This window comes from Lutra lutra, chromosome 10, assembly GCF_902655055.1.
Source record: "Lutra lutra chromosome 10, mLutLut1.2, whole genome shotgun sequence".
Taxonomy (NCBI): Eukaryota; Metazoa; Chordata; class Mammalia; order Carnivora; family Mustelidae; genus Lutra; species Lutra lutra.
The window spans coordinates 11,839,718-11,852,465 of NC_062287.1; the positions used below are offsets into that span (position 1 = coordinate 11,839,718).

General features: G+C 43.0%; 1 protein-coding gene across 6 annotated transcripts in view; it reads right to left on the bottom strand.

Annotated features, from left to right (window-relative positions):
• The window catches only part of CADM1 (cell adhesion molecule 1), a 329,296-nt gene that overhangs the window by 117,020 nt on the left and 199,528 nt on the right, over positions 1–12,748 (bottom strand). The gene's annotated exons all lie outside the window — the stretch shown is intronic.

The following is a 12,748-nucleotide window of genomic DNA, read 5'->3' on the forward strand; positions in this document are numbered from 1 at the left end:
AGGTCACAAGTGAAGGAAAATCAGATAGACTCATTCTAATTCCTAGCAAACGGGAGCTCATTTCTCCCCAATCCACCCTGCAGTGCTCAGCAGCGTGACCTTTCACTTACAAAGAGAACAGCAGATTTCTGTCTCTCATGTGCTATCCTCCTGTCCTCTTCAGGAATTAAATGCAGTTTTGATATTATTATTACTTGCTTCCATAATATTCCCCGGGAAGCACCCATACATTAGGATCTCTGAGCCAAAATGTCCAGCCCAATCTCTCTCATGATCACTTGGGCCCGAGAAGGGATATTAATTAATAATAATAATAAAAATAAACAGTTGGGAAAAAAATAATAAAAAACAGTTGAGTATACGGCACTCCGGGGTCCGAGGGCTCTTGTGAAAACCTGTGATCTGCAGCAGGGAGTGAATTAAAAAATAATAATAATTAAAAAAAACAAATAAAGCTTTAATGGCATGCTCCTCTTTAACTGTGACAAATTTCACTGGGAAATCAGCCTTTCTTTGGCATCCCTGAGAATACGGGTGTCTGAGTCACATAAGAAAGTAAGGGGTCTACCAGAAACCTCTAGAAAGTGCACCGGGGTTGGAACGCCACGTCGAAGAGTGATGATGACTAGGGGCTCGTCTCTGTTGCTTACCACCTACTGAAACAACAGCTGGAGGGGTCGGTGACCTGGTGTGAGGCAAAAAACACTCATTTCTCAACAGTCCCTGACATCCACGTTGTAGTCTGAAGTCCAAAGTCGGCGCATACACACACCTGCTCGCCAAGGCGAAGGCACCGGACAGAGCGCAGGCTGTCCCTGGCTGCCCCAAACAGCAGGCCACTGTAGGGCCGTATCATTTCATTTTCAGAAGAAATTGTCTTTGTCGCTTCATGCAGTAATTTCAGGCAATCTAAATTTAATTACAATAAGCGTATGAACATCATTAATAGTATGCACGGGATAAATGATTGAAACGTAACCCGAAAAGCAGGCAATTTCACTTCCACATGCCTCAATTTCCCTAACATGAAAGATCGGAACTACCTCACATCCCTAACTAGTGCCCATTTAAATTCTGTGTGGAAGCCAGAACAAATCAGATGCTTAATACATTTTATATTAGTAATAATTAATAATTCAGAGACGACAAAGTTTCTTCTGAAATAATCATAGTCTACACTTGTATTGCACATTATGGCGTATGGAGGACATTATCACATCTGATCCTCCCAGGAGCCTCTGCACCAGACGTTACAACGTCCATTGGGTAGAAGAGCGAAGCGAAAGCCGGACAGGGGTTCATCAAATGTCGCACAGAAGACACGTTTGGGGTGGGGGGCCGCAGCCAGAACTCAAACCCTGGTCAGCTCTTGACAGCCAGTTCCTCCTACTCTCCTGAAACAGGATTAACATTTGGTCAGGAATATTGTTTGCTTTTTTGCCCATGTTGAATCAATATTGATATTCTAATTTAGGAGACAAGGACACCCCTTGCTATTTGCATATTGTAATAGCCTTCAGGATAATTACTGGATGGATCTTTTGAAAAAAGAAGCCACATGTTTACCCTACTTCACTGCTTTTAGGAAAGTAGGATACATGACATTTACCAAATGCTACAGAACAATTAGCTGTCATTTAAACTACTGTGAAGAAATAACATTGAAAAAGGAAAATAAGCAAGAAACCTAAATTTTCAGTGACTTCTTGAGAGTTACAAGATGAATTCTGTGTTGTACTACAGACACCCCTCCACAGTCCTTCAAAGGTCTGGGGACTAAGGATCCCTTAGTCCACAACACACAGGACAACAAAAACTAACTTGTATCTCAAGTTTCCACCCGATGGTCTCATCGACTCCAAAACCATCCTTTGAAGCAAACAAATGAACATCACCGTGTGTTCCTCTGGAGGTTGTGCTGCGGAATGAGACACCCATGGCGGTTCTGGTCTCACTGTTGCTTAATAATATTACTGGCTATGATTAATTCTGTTATCATGCTGCTTAAGCTAAGAAACAGCCCAGGATTTTGCACATTTTGATTAGTAATCAACGTATTGTAATTTAAGTCCTAATTTCAGACATAGGAACAGAGCAGAACGCAAACCTCCTTCCTTCCAAACCATTAGACCATTTATTCTTCATAAACAATCTCTCAGATGAGACTCTATGATTAAGAGAGGTAAGTCAGAAAAGCAAGACAGCACATCTTAAGTGACCTCACAAGCACAAATGAGAGACCTGAGTATTAAGAAGTGATCATGGTTTCCCAAGGTCCGCCATGGTTTATATAGAGCACCAGGTGGAGAGAAGGGTCCTAGTGGAACAGGTAATAAGTTGGCCGTTGGCAAGGAGCATGATGAGAGCCAGCCTGCTTCTTCCAGGAAGCTGCTAGGAGGCCCTACCACACCTTACAGATGGCTCTTCCCAGGAACCTGAAATGTCCTCTCAAGTCCGACATTTGCAAGAAGAGGGGGCCTTGGCCATGACCCTGGGGAAAGCCGGCCATCTCTCCATTATGGTTCTCCGTCCTCACTGCTCCCACTACCTCACCAAACACTACTTCCCTTCAAGTCTGCTCATTTTCCTGCCACCCAACTACAAAAGCTACTCTCTTGAACCAGTTTCCTCTTAGACACTCCATCCAACAGCCTGTTCTCATCTACCTCTATCTCCACCAGTAGTTGACAACACGCTGACCCCACTGCCATCCCGAAACTCTCCCCTTCAACTTGGGGAGCCCCCATCATGCTGGCCAAATTTCCGGCTGTTGGACCCCACCCTCAATTCCTCTTCTCCCTGCTCATTAAATGTGTTGATTCCTCGGAGGGTCCTTATAAATAACAAAGTGGAGAGAGGGGTCTCAGGCAGCTGTAGGACTTTCAAAAAGTACTTGTGATAAAGCTCCAAAGTTTTGCATAGAATTTTATCAGCTCAATGTGTCACTGAGATATAATGCACATTACTTAAATATAATTTGCTTAGATGCATTTTCTTACAGATTTGCTATGAATTCAACTATTAATTGTCTATAGAAACTCCCAACATCACTCTCCAACACTCAAACGCACGTCATCCACCTAATGTCCTTTCTGGTAAGAGTTCTGGACATTTCCACCTGGATCAATGAGCGTTCAGCAGATCTGCGACAAAATCCATCACACCAGTCCATGCACTGCCCCTCCTCCTGGACCTCCATCACTGTTAAGGGCATCTTCTGTAGTCATTCTGGCTCCTTTCATTTGCCATCAATTGTCCTGACTTTGTACATTCTGGAGGGCTTCCTATCTATTTCTCAACGTGTCTGCCCCAGTTAAAGCTTCAGTGGCCCTTGGCTGTACTGTGAGCGCCTGTCTTCAGTCTCTCCCTTCTGCAATCCTTACATACTTCCACTATCTCCCCTTTTTAAAGGTCTTCGATGACCTGCCAGCTCTCTACTGAAGACAATGCAAAGTTCCTAACATGAGATTGAAAAACCTTGGAAGGATGGACTACAATCCGTTCTTCCAGCATTAGGGATCACGGTTACTCTCCCCAGGTTTCCAACTACTATACGACACACCATTCTCTCAGCATGACTTGGGGTCTTCTGCTTCCATGCTCTGTCTCATGCTGGTCCCTCTATTTAGGTCCTTCTATTGCATTCTTACAATATCACACATCTTTCCCATTTGTCAATGCCCATTGTAAGGGCATCCTCCTTTCACAAGAACCCCGGTTTTGATCAGCCCAACGAGAAAGGCGTTCTTTCTCCACTGGCATACTGTGCTACTTTCCGAGAGTTTTTTTTATTGAGATCAATCTAGGTTTTCCTTTTAATTAATCTATACATAGCTCATCTCTCTTTAGAGGAGGAACAGTGCATCTCACTACTGAATCACACACACAGCCCTACACATAATGGGTTTGACTTCGTAAGTATTTGACAAGTGAATTAATGAATAAATCAGTGAATTAAATTCCTGACTTCTTACTGCCGATTTTTTCCCCCAACGAATCAGTGTTCGGCAGGTTGTAGCATCTAGGTAGAACACGTTCCTTTTGTACCCAACAGATAGAAGGCTTTAAGTATTCCTAAAGCACCCTCCCCTCTTGCTACCCAGTATTTGGCTTTGAAGAATAAATTAGCACAAGGGCTTCCCTGGATATGCGATAGAAAATTAACTTCTCATAAAATGGTTTAGTCCAAGTTTATTAGAAAGCTCTCAGTTTTACTGGGTTGCTTTGCAGAGAATTTTGTGTTAACTGTGATCAGAAGAGGTAGAAAATGGAGCTGCATTGACAGAACTGTCTGGGATCAGAGAGGCCTGGATGATGCAATTAAAAGGTGGACAGACAGGTAGACAGATGTTCAGCTGCATGATCAGGAACAAGATTGTATAAAAAGGCTTCTTTGATCATTAGAGATACTGCTATAATGAAACCCTGGATACCTCCTCGGTGTTTCTGCCGGCTCTCATCTCCAGCAGGTGTCTTCTAGAAAAAATAAGGCAAACACAAACAGATCCACTGCCAGCGAGTCAGAGCTGCTTGGCATTTTTTCCTGTTGATTAAGCCACAAATAAAACCATGCATGTTGTGCTTCGAACAGAGGCAGGGTATGCAGCCCGTGCATCTTAGCAGAATACATCTTCCTGAAATATTTCAGCATCCATTACTCTGCTGAGATCAAGAAACTAATATATATTCAATAGACTATCCTATGCGATCCAAAACATCCCCAAGGGCCAGAACATGACACAAACTGTGAGCACCAAAATGGATTTAAAAGGGAAACAAACCATACGATGGTAAATTTGGAAAATGAAGGAAAATTGTCAACAAGTAGGCAGGACGCTGGGGCTTGAGGATAACTAGGTCTTGGTGGGTTAGACGAGCGGAGGGCTGCACTAGTGTGCATCGGCAAAGTCATAGAGCTAAATGTCAGTCACATTTGCCTCTGGAATGCACCGCGTGGTGCCTTAGAAGGGATGCTGGCTTCTCATTTCATTTCTGCATCGTGGAAAGTGAGAGTAGATTCCCGGATCACACACCAGCTGACAGGGATGTAGGTGGTAATTAGGGATTCTTTGGGGAATAATAGTTGCTGTGAATAATCCACATCATAGAGACCCGAGCACAGGTCTTGGCATGGTTACTGACACTCTTCTATCTAAGGCATATCAATTCATCCCCCCGTCCTGGGCTCCTCCCGGCACCCCCAGGCAGCTGTAACACTTAGTGGTTTTAGGGGCAGGATTTTTGGTAGCACAAGACTCCAGTGTATTGCATTCCTTTTTAGAAGAAGCAAGTGAGAAGAAGATGCTCGTGAGAGCATCATTTCTTCCAGCGGTCTGTTGACTGATGCTGGCTCTAGGGTTAGGGTGAGGAAGAGAAAGGGAACAAGGCAGAGAGCATGTGCACATGAAGAGATCCAAACACCAGGCCGATTCTTATGGCTTGGAGCAGAGGTGGACACCCCAGTAAGTCACATTTCAAAGACAGAGGAGTCCTCTGTAACCACGCGGTCCCCTTCTAGAGTCCTCGCTCCGTCTGGTGGAAGAGTGGAGCTGCATACGCCCATGAGTCATTGATCCTGCCCCAACCGCAATGGCACGACGTGGAAAGATCGGATGGCACTACACCAGCATGGTGGCTCTTGATGAGAAAAGGGAAAGACAGCATTTCAAGTTACAGGTTGGAAAATCTGCCCAGACACTGGTGTTCTCCCGTTTCCATCTCTACATTTTACCACTATAAAGCCCATTCGTGACACGTTTTAATTGGCTACGGGCAATCATGTGGCGTTGGCTAAAAACAGAAGCAGGTCTCAGAGCACCAGCGCAAGGAGGCACACGGTGGCACTCCTTGGTTAGAAGTTCTCCCAGCCCTCGATTTCCATGAGCAGCCCTTTGCACCACCGCCTGAAATCTCAATATTAGAGCCCAATCTGTGATGTTACCTGAACACGGTCAGGTCAGACTCTCTTGGAATACTAATATTAAGAAGATCACCAGGACACCTGCCTACTGTAGGTAACAATGACCAACCATAAAGGTAATCTTAAATTGGGTTCTCTTTCAAGATATCACTAACTCAAATTGCTTTTGTCATAGTTCTTTTCAAAAAAATATTTTCAATTTAGAACTGGAAGGAAACACGAGAGAGCAGGCTTGACTGCCCGTGAAGTTCACTGCCACCGCGGTGCTAAATGGGCACAGGCTGGGAAGACAAATGAAAGAAGACAAATGCACTCTCCCTTATGCTCAATACGGGTATTTAATACAGTTGAACACTGAATTTATTTTTATCTTTGACAGGTCCAGAAATGGCCACTTACTTTTTCTGCAGATGGGATGTTCTCAAAAATATCTTTTCCTGCCCCGCAGGAGAACAATTCCCACCACCCCTCTCTCCCCCACCAGGGTTCATTAGCAGCAAGAATTGGTGGACACTGCAATGTCCTCCCCCTCCTGCCTTCAACCATCAGGAAAGATGAAACACAAGTAAGTCTTAAGAAATTCTAGAAACAATGGCTGTAAATGAGGGAGAAAGGCAAGCCTAGACACCGGTGTGCATCATCACGGAAAAGTGTTTAAAAGGTATTTCCTCTAAGTTAGGAGATATTTATACAGTACATAGAATTTCCAAGTTAGACTGCTTTATTATCTTGAAATTCATTCTTATATTCCTGCGGAGTTTTGCAGTTTGACCTATTTGTCTTAAGGTTGGACTGCATTATACATTCTTAAGAAGCAGAAGCAAGACAGAGATGGCCTTGAAAATCACCATCAACATTGTAATCAGTCTCTCTGATAGAGGTGATACAGAGCACTGACACTGTAGCCGCCATTTTCCCTTAAAATGATATTCTCGTTCATTTGAAGACAGAAGCAGAGGACCCTGCCTTGAATTTGCAATGTTTAAAAATGGGAGAAATACACTCTTTGATTCAATGTTCAAACATTAACAAAGTACACTCAAGGAATCTAAATCAGAAAAAAGGAAAGAAAACTTCGTTTGTGGTAATCTTTCCATAAAGGCATCCAATATTCCCTTCTGATTGAAAACTGTGATTTCAGATTAGCTCCTCTAAATGTATTATAAAAGGCAAATGCAACAGAATTTTCAGTTGATCCAGCCTAAATAAGGCTACAAATATGGAAGAAAAAATATTAAAATAAATTTAAGAGAACCTAAATACGTTCATGCAACTCACAGTACCGTTAGCAGCTCAATCATAATCATGGATAACCTTCCTGGAAACAAGTTATTGCAAGATAAGAATTTTCAGGGGGCTCCCTTAGCTAAATCATGGCAATAATTCTTACCCTCCCCATCAAGCATGGTTACTGATAGAAGAACTTTTTCTGGCTTTTAGGCTTTAAAACTCCCATCCTTACTTTGCAAATAGACCCTGTCATCTGTCCTCAGACAGGAATGCCATCTCCAATGGGGGGACGGTGTAGGTCTAAGATGCTGCTTTGAGAAGGATCAAATTAGGGATCAAAGAATCCAAGCTAGGGCATCATGTTAATACCTGACTTCCAGGGCACCTGGGTGGTTCCGTGGGTTAAAGCCTCTGCCCTTGGCTCAGGTCATGATCCCAGGGTCCTGGGATTGAGCCCCGCATCAGGCTCTCTGCTGGGCAGGGAATCTGCTTCCTCCTCCCTCTCTGCCTGCCTCTCTGCCTACTTGTGATCTCTGTCAAATAAGTAAATAAAATCTTTAAAAAATATATATATCTGGGGGCACCTGGGTGGCTCAGTGGGTTAAGCCGCTGCCTCCGGCTCAGGTCATGATCTCAGGGTCCTGGGATCGAGTCCCGCATCAGGCTCTCTGCTCAGCAGGGAGCCTGCTTCCCTCTCTCTCTCTGCCTGCCTCTCCGTCTACTTGTGATCTCTCTCTGTCAAATAAATAATAAATAAAATCTTTAAAAATATATATATATATATCTGATCTCCTTCCTCGTTTTCTATACCAATACAAGGTGGATTCTTAAGCGCATATAAAACCCAAAGGAAGGGCTACCCACATTCTGTCCTGAAAAAGAACCCTTGAAACTCGGGGCGCCTGGGTGGCTCAGTGGGTTAAGCCGCTGCCTTCGGCTCAGGTCATGATCTCAGGGTCCTGGGATCGAGTCCCGCATCGGGCTCTCTGCTCAGCAGGGAGGCTGCTTCCCTCTCTCTCTCTCTCTCTCTCTGCCTGCCTCTCTGTCTACTTGTGATCTCTCTCTATCAAATAAATAAATAAAAAATCTTAAAAAAAAAAAAAGAACCCTTGAAACAAAATTTTCAGGAGTAATATTCTTGAACTTGTTTAAAGGGGATGCTCATATCTCTCACAATTTATCAGTTTATTAACAGCCTATTGGGATTATACTGGAAACAAAACTATGAGAAGGAAAGAGAATGAGAGAGGGAGAACCCTTAGGGCGGCTTCCTCACGGTGCCTTCATGATCATCATGGATCTCGGCCATCCCAATGATGCAAATACAGGATTTAAAACCATTCAACATGGGGCGCCTGGGTGGCTCAGTGGGTTAAGCCTCTGCCTTTGGCTTGGGTCATGATCTCAGTGTCCTGGGATGGAGCCCCGCATCGGGCTCTTTGCTCAGCGGGGAGCCTGCTTCCCCCGTCTCTCTGCCTGCCTCTCTGCCTACTTGTGATCTCTCTGTCAAATAAATACATAAATAAAATCTTAAAAAAAACCAAAAAACAAAAAAGCCCAAAACCGTTCAACATGCGTGTAGGCTCTGGTCACAAGATCATGTTTATCCACACCAAGTTCAACTGAAGGTGGCACGCTCCAGGCTGCACACATTCTGAGAGTGGAATTTCTCTCACCATCTCGGAAGCCCTCGCTTTTCCCTGAACAAAAACGTTTTGCCCTTTCCCCCACTCCACAGGAACTTTAGCACGTCTTTTATGGCTCAGAGTTTCCTTTGCACTTCAGGGAATTTGCACTGAATGATGGCAGTAGAATCCCTAGTCTAAAGTAAATTCTGTATTGATATTTAGGATGATTTCAGCATCAGCACATTAAAGTGAAAGCATGGATGAAAGATTCTGGTTATTATTCCTGAAGCTGACTCACCCTCACAGAAGAGCCCACAGCTACTGCAAAGGGTTTTAGTTTTGAAAAGAGAAAGGATGGCGTGAGCTGACCATGGCTAATGGGAGAGCCCAGCTTCGGGTTCCGAGTGCGGCTGGATGACACAGCCTGGAGGGGCGGGTGCGGGGGAACACAATCACGACAGTAATGACACGTGGGTGTTGGGAAGTTTCATCCAGAAAAGTATTCACGGTTCCTAGCTGAACCAAATGTTCAACTCCGTCATCTTACCAGGCTTTACTGAAGTCAAAACAAAATGAAATTCACAAAAACGCTTCTCTACTGGGCTCTTTTGCGTCACATAAAAATACCCGTGATCCTTTCCGAGATGCAATGTCACATTCTATTACTTAAAACTCACATGTAGACCTCTGTGCTTTGCTGAGAACAGAGCCCCGAGTCACGTTTTGTGAGTGGCGATACAGAATAGTGCATAAAAACCTCGAGTTCTCCAACTAGTCCACTCCTAGTTTCAATGCTAATTAGGTGTACGAGCTTGACCAAGTTACCAAATTTCTGAGTCTCACTTTCCTCATCAGAAAATAAAGTAAAAGGAAAAAAAAAAAGATATTAATACATACCCAATAACATCGAAGGATTAGGTCACAAATACATTCAAAATACTTATCACACACAAGGGTTTTTCTTGGGGGGGTGAGGGAGTGATGGAACTCTTTGTTGATTATATATGTTAATTTGTTAACATTTATAGAATTGTACAAAAAAGAAAAAGGGAAATCTCACTGTATGATAACTTTTATTTTTTTTTTATTTTTTTTTTTAAAGATATTATTTATCTATTTGACAGAAAGAGATCACAAGTAGACAGAGAAGCAGGCAGAGAGAGAGGAGGAAGCAGGCTCCCCACCGAGCAGAGAGCCCGATGCGGGACTCGATCCCAGGACCCCGGGACCATGACCTGAGCCGGAGGCAGAGGCTTTAACCCACTGAGCCACCCAGGTGCCCCATGTATGATAACTTTTAAATAAAATTAAAAATATATATGTATGTATGCATTTCAATTATATTGGGTCAAGGTTCAATAAACACAAGAACAATACAGAACTTATGAGGGCGCTTAGCACAGAATAAGCACTTAAAAAAGCTCATGACGGAGGTGGGTTTTTGCAGCTGTGGTTATTAGCAAGCCAGGTAGAAGATGTGTAACTGGGAGTGGCAAGTGTGAAGGGGCCCCTGGTAGACCCAAGTGGGGTCCACCTGAGAAGGGGGGCGGACGGGCCGACAGGAAGGGGAAAGATGGTGTGATGCCGAGCTGTCACTGGGCTCCGGCTGGGAGCCAGGCTGGGTAAGTGAGGGGTGGTGGGAAGGACCGCTCCCAGGTTAGCAAGAAGACACATTACCAGTTGCAATTACAAGATGTCAGAAGGGAAAAAAAAAAAAAAAAAAAAAAAAAGAGCAGCTATTTCTGCAGCCAGACATGAAAACAAACCAACTGAGAAAAGTGCTTTGATGAGTGGAATATACGCTGCTGGGTGTGTGGGCTGGATTCTACCTCATCATCCAGGAGGGAGGGGGGAATAATCCTGCAGGTTGAGGCTCAAACGGGTGCAGTACAGAAAAGCCAGCCAAATATACATCCTATTCTCAATAAGCTTAAATACTGTTCTCCTTTTTAGTGTAAAGGTTCAGCATACAAAGTTGGAAAGAGAATTTTTTTTTTTAAGGAGGCAAAGGATATGGGAAAAATTCAATATCAGATAACAGTATGCATGTAATCGCTAAGATTTTCTATGCTTGCATTTTAAAAAATGATGTTTTTGCTCAAGAGCCAGTAAGCCATTGGATGCCACAGACCATATAATGTGTTGACGCTCCCCGATGGGCAAGCTCACGAAAGGAAAGCACTTATCTGGCTGTAAAAATATGTTCCCTCTCAATATGCAAGTCTATTTTTCTTCCTGCAATAAACTACATTTGTGTGATGTGGTATCTGATAGTTTTATAGTGTTTGTTCACATATGCACTAATTTGCAAGATTGGGTAATTTGCAATGGGTCTCATAGGTCATTAGTGCAAATTAACAACATTCTGTAAAAGATAAAGCAAGAAAAACGGATACTTGGTCATAGTGCACGGTTGAGCATTATATTTCAATTTAGGAATCTGACCTCTCGTGCGTTTTTCTGTAGTAGAAAAACTGGATTTCACCACCAACAACCCTTAGCAGGGAAAGGGGGAAGCATTCATGAAAGAGATTTTAACTCACCTCTTTAATCTGCAGGGTCCGGTACATTTTGAAAATGTACAACTGTATTAACATCCCTTCCTGGCACCCATCTACCCTAATCAGTTTACTATTTCTATTTGAACCTGAAAAGAAGACACAAAGTCCTCTTCCCTACACAGTCCCCTAGGCCTTCTTTTTGGCATGGGAAGCACACACACATTTTTGCAAAATTACTCAGTATATACAGCTGAATTCTACAGTTTTCATTAAGAATTCAAGAGACGACAACTGTTGGCTTCCATAGGAAGGTGACCAAATCTACAGGGATATTATGTACAAATAGTCTGGTTAGAATAATAAACGCTGCATGGGCTTTATAATGTTAGACATGTGCAACATGGATTCATTTGTGATCTGAGTCTCAGATTTTTTTAAAAACGGATCCTCGCTTGCCTTGAGATAAACTTAAGTAAATAATGTTTGCCATCAACTCTAAATGAAGAATGACAGTTAAATTTTATAATCATCTTCACAGCTTCAGGACTTACTTTATATTTTCTCAGGCTCATGACCCACAGGTTGCCATAGCAACTAGGAAATCCTACCTTATCAAGCGCTTCCATTTACATTCCTTGCAGCAGCCTCCCTTTATGAATTAAATCCATCATGGTTTTCTATTCTCAAAATAAAAGTTCTCAGGATTATCTTGCAGAAACAGGATCAAATGCTTGATAGAAATACACTATGCAAAGTTAATTCAATGGTGGTTTTCTTTAAGAAGAGCCAGAACTATGGCATAATAAACAGCTTATGTCCAAACTTCTAGGCTTCAAAGAACACTTAAATGGAGACATTGCGCTAAAGAGGACACATCTGCCACCTGTGAATTTCATCTCTGAATTATCAAAGAAAGAATCTGATTGGATGTCCTACTTCAAACAGGTACTCAGACATACAAAGAATTAAAACAGCCTAAGATAAAACCCTGTTACATGCCCATATAAATATTAATAAAATGGATAACGAACAAATATATTTAAATTCACAACTCAAATAAGGACAACAAAACAAGCGACAAGCTCCACTTTATTAAGTCCTGATTTTCACAGAGAGCTTTTGTCCTTGTTTTTTGGAGGAGTCAGGTCACCTGGTAGTAGGAGATGACTGCCTGTGTGTTTACAGTTCTGCACGATAATTACGTCAATGACGGAGAAACCTACCAACCCCACCATCTCTCCTCCAAGACGGAAAGGAATAACCACTCCTGTTACTCGGTGCTGCAATCCGAGACCGCAGAGACGGTCTCACCACGTGAGGAACAGAAACTTAAAGAGAGGAGACACCGAAGCTCACGCTGGTGAAATGAGAACTCATTCAACAGCCTGAGAGTCCAGCTTCTGAGAAATGCACAGGGAGCCAAATATTCAGAGCCCTCAAGTCACTGCCTGACGAGTGCTTAATGGAGA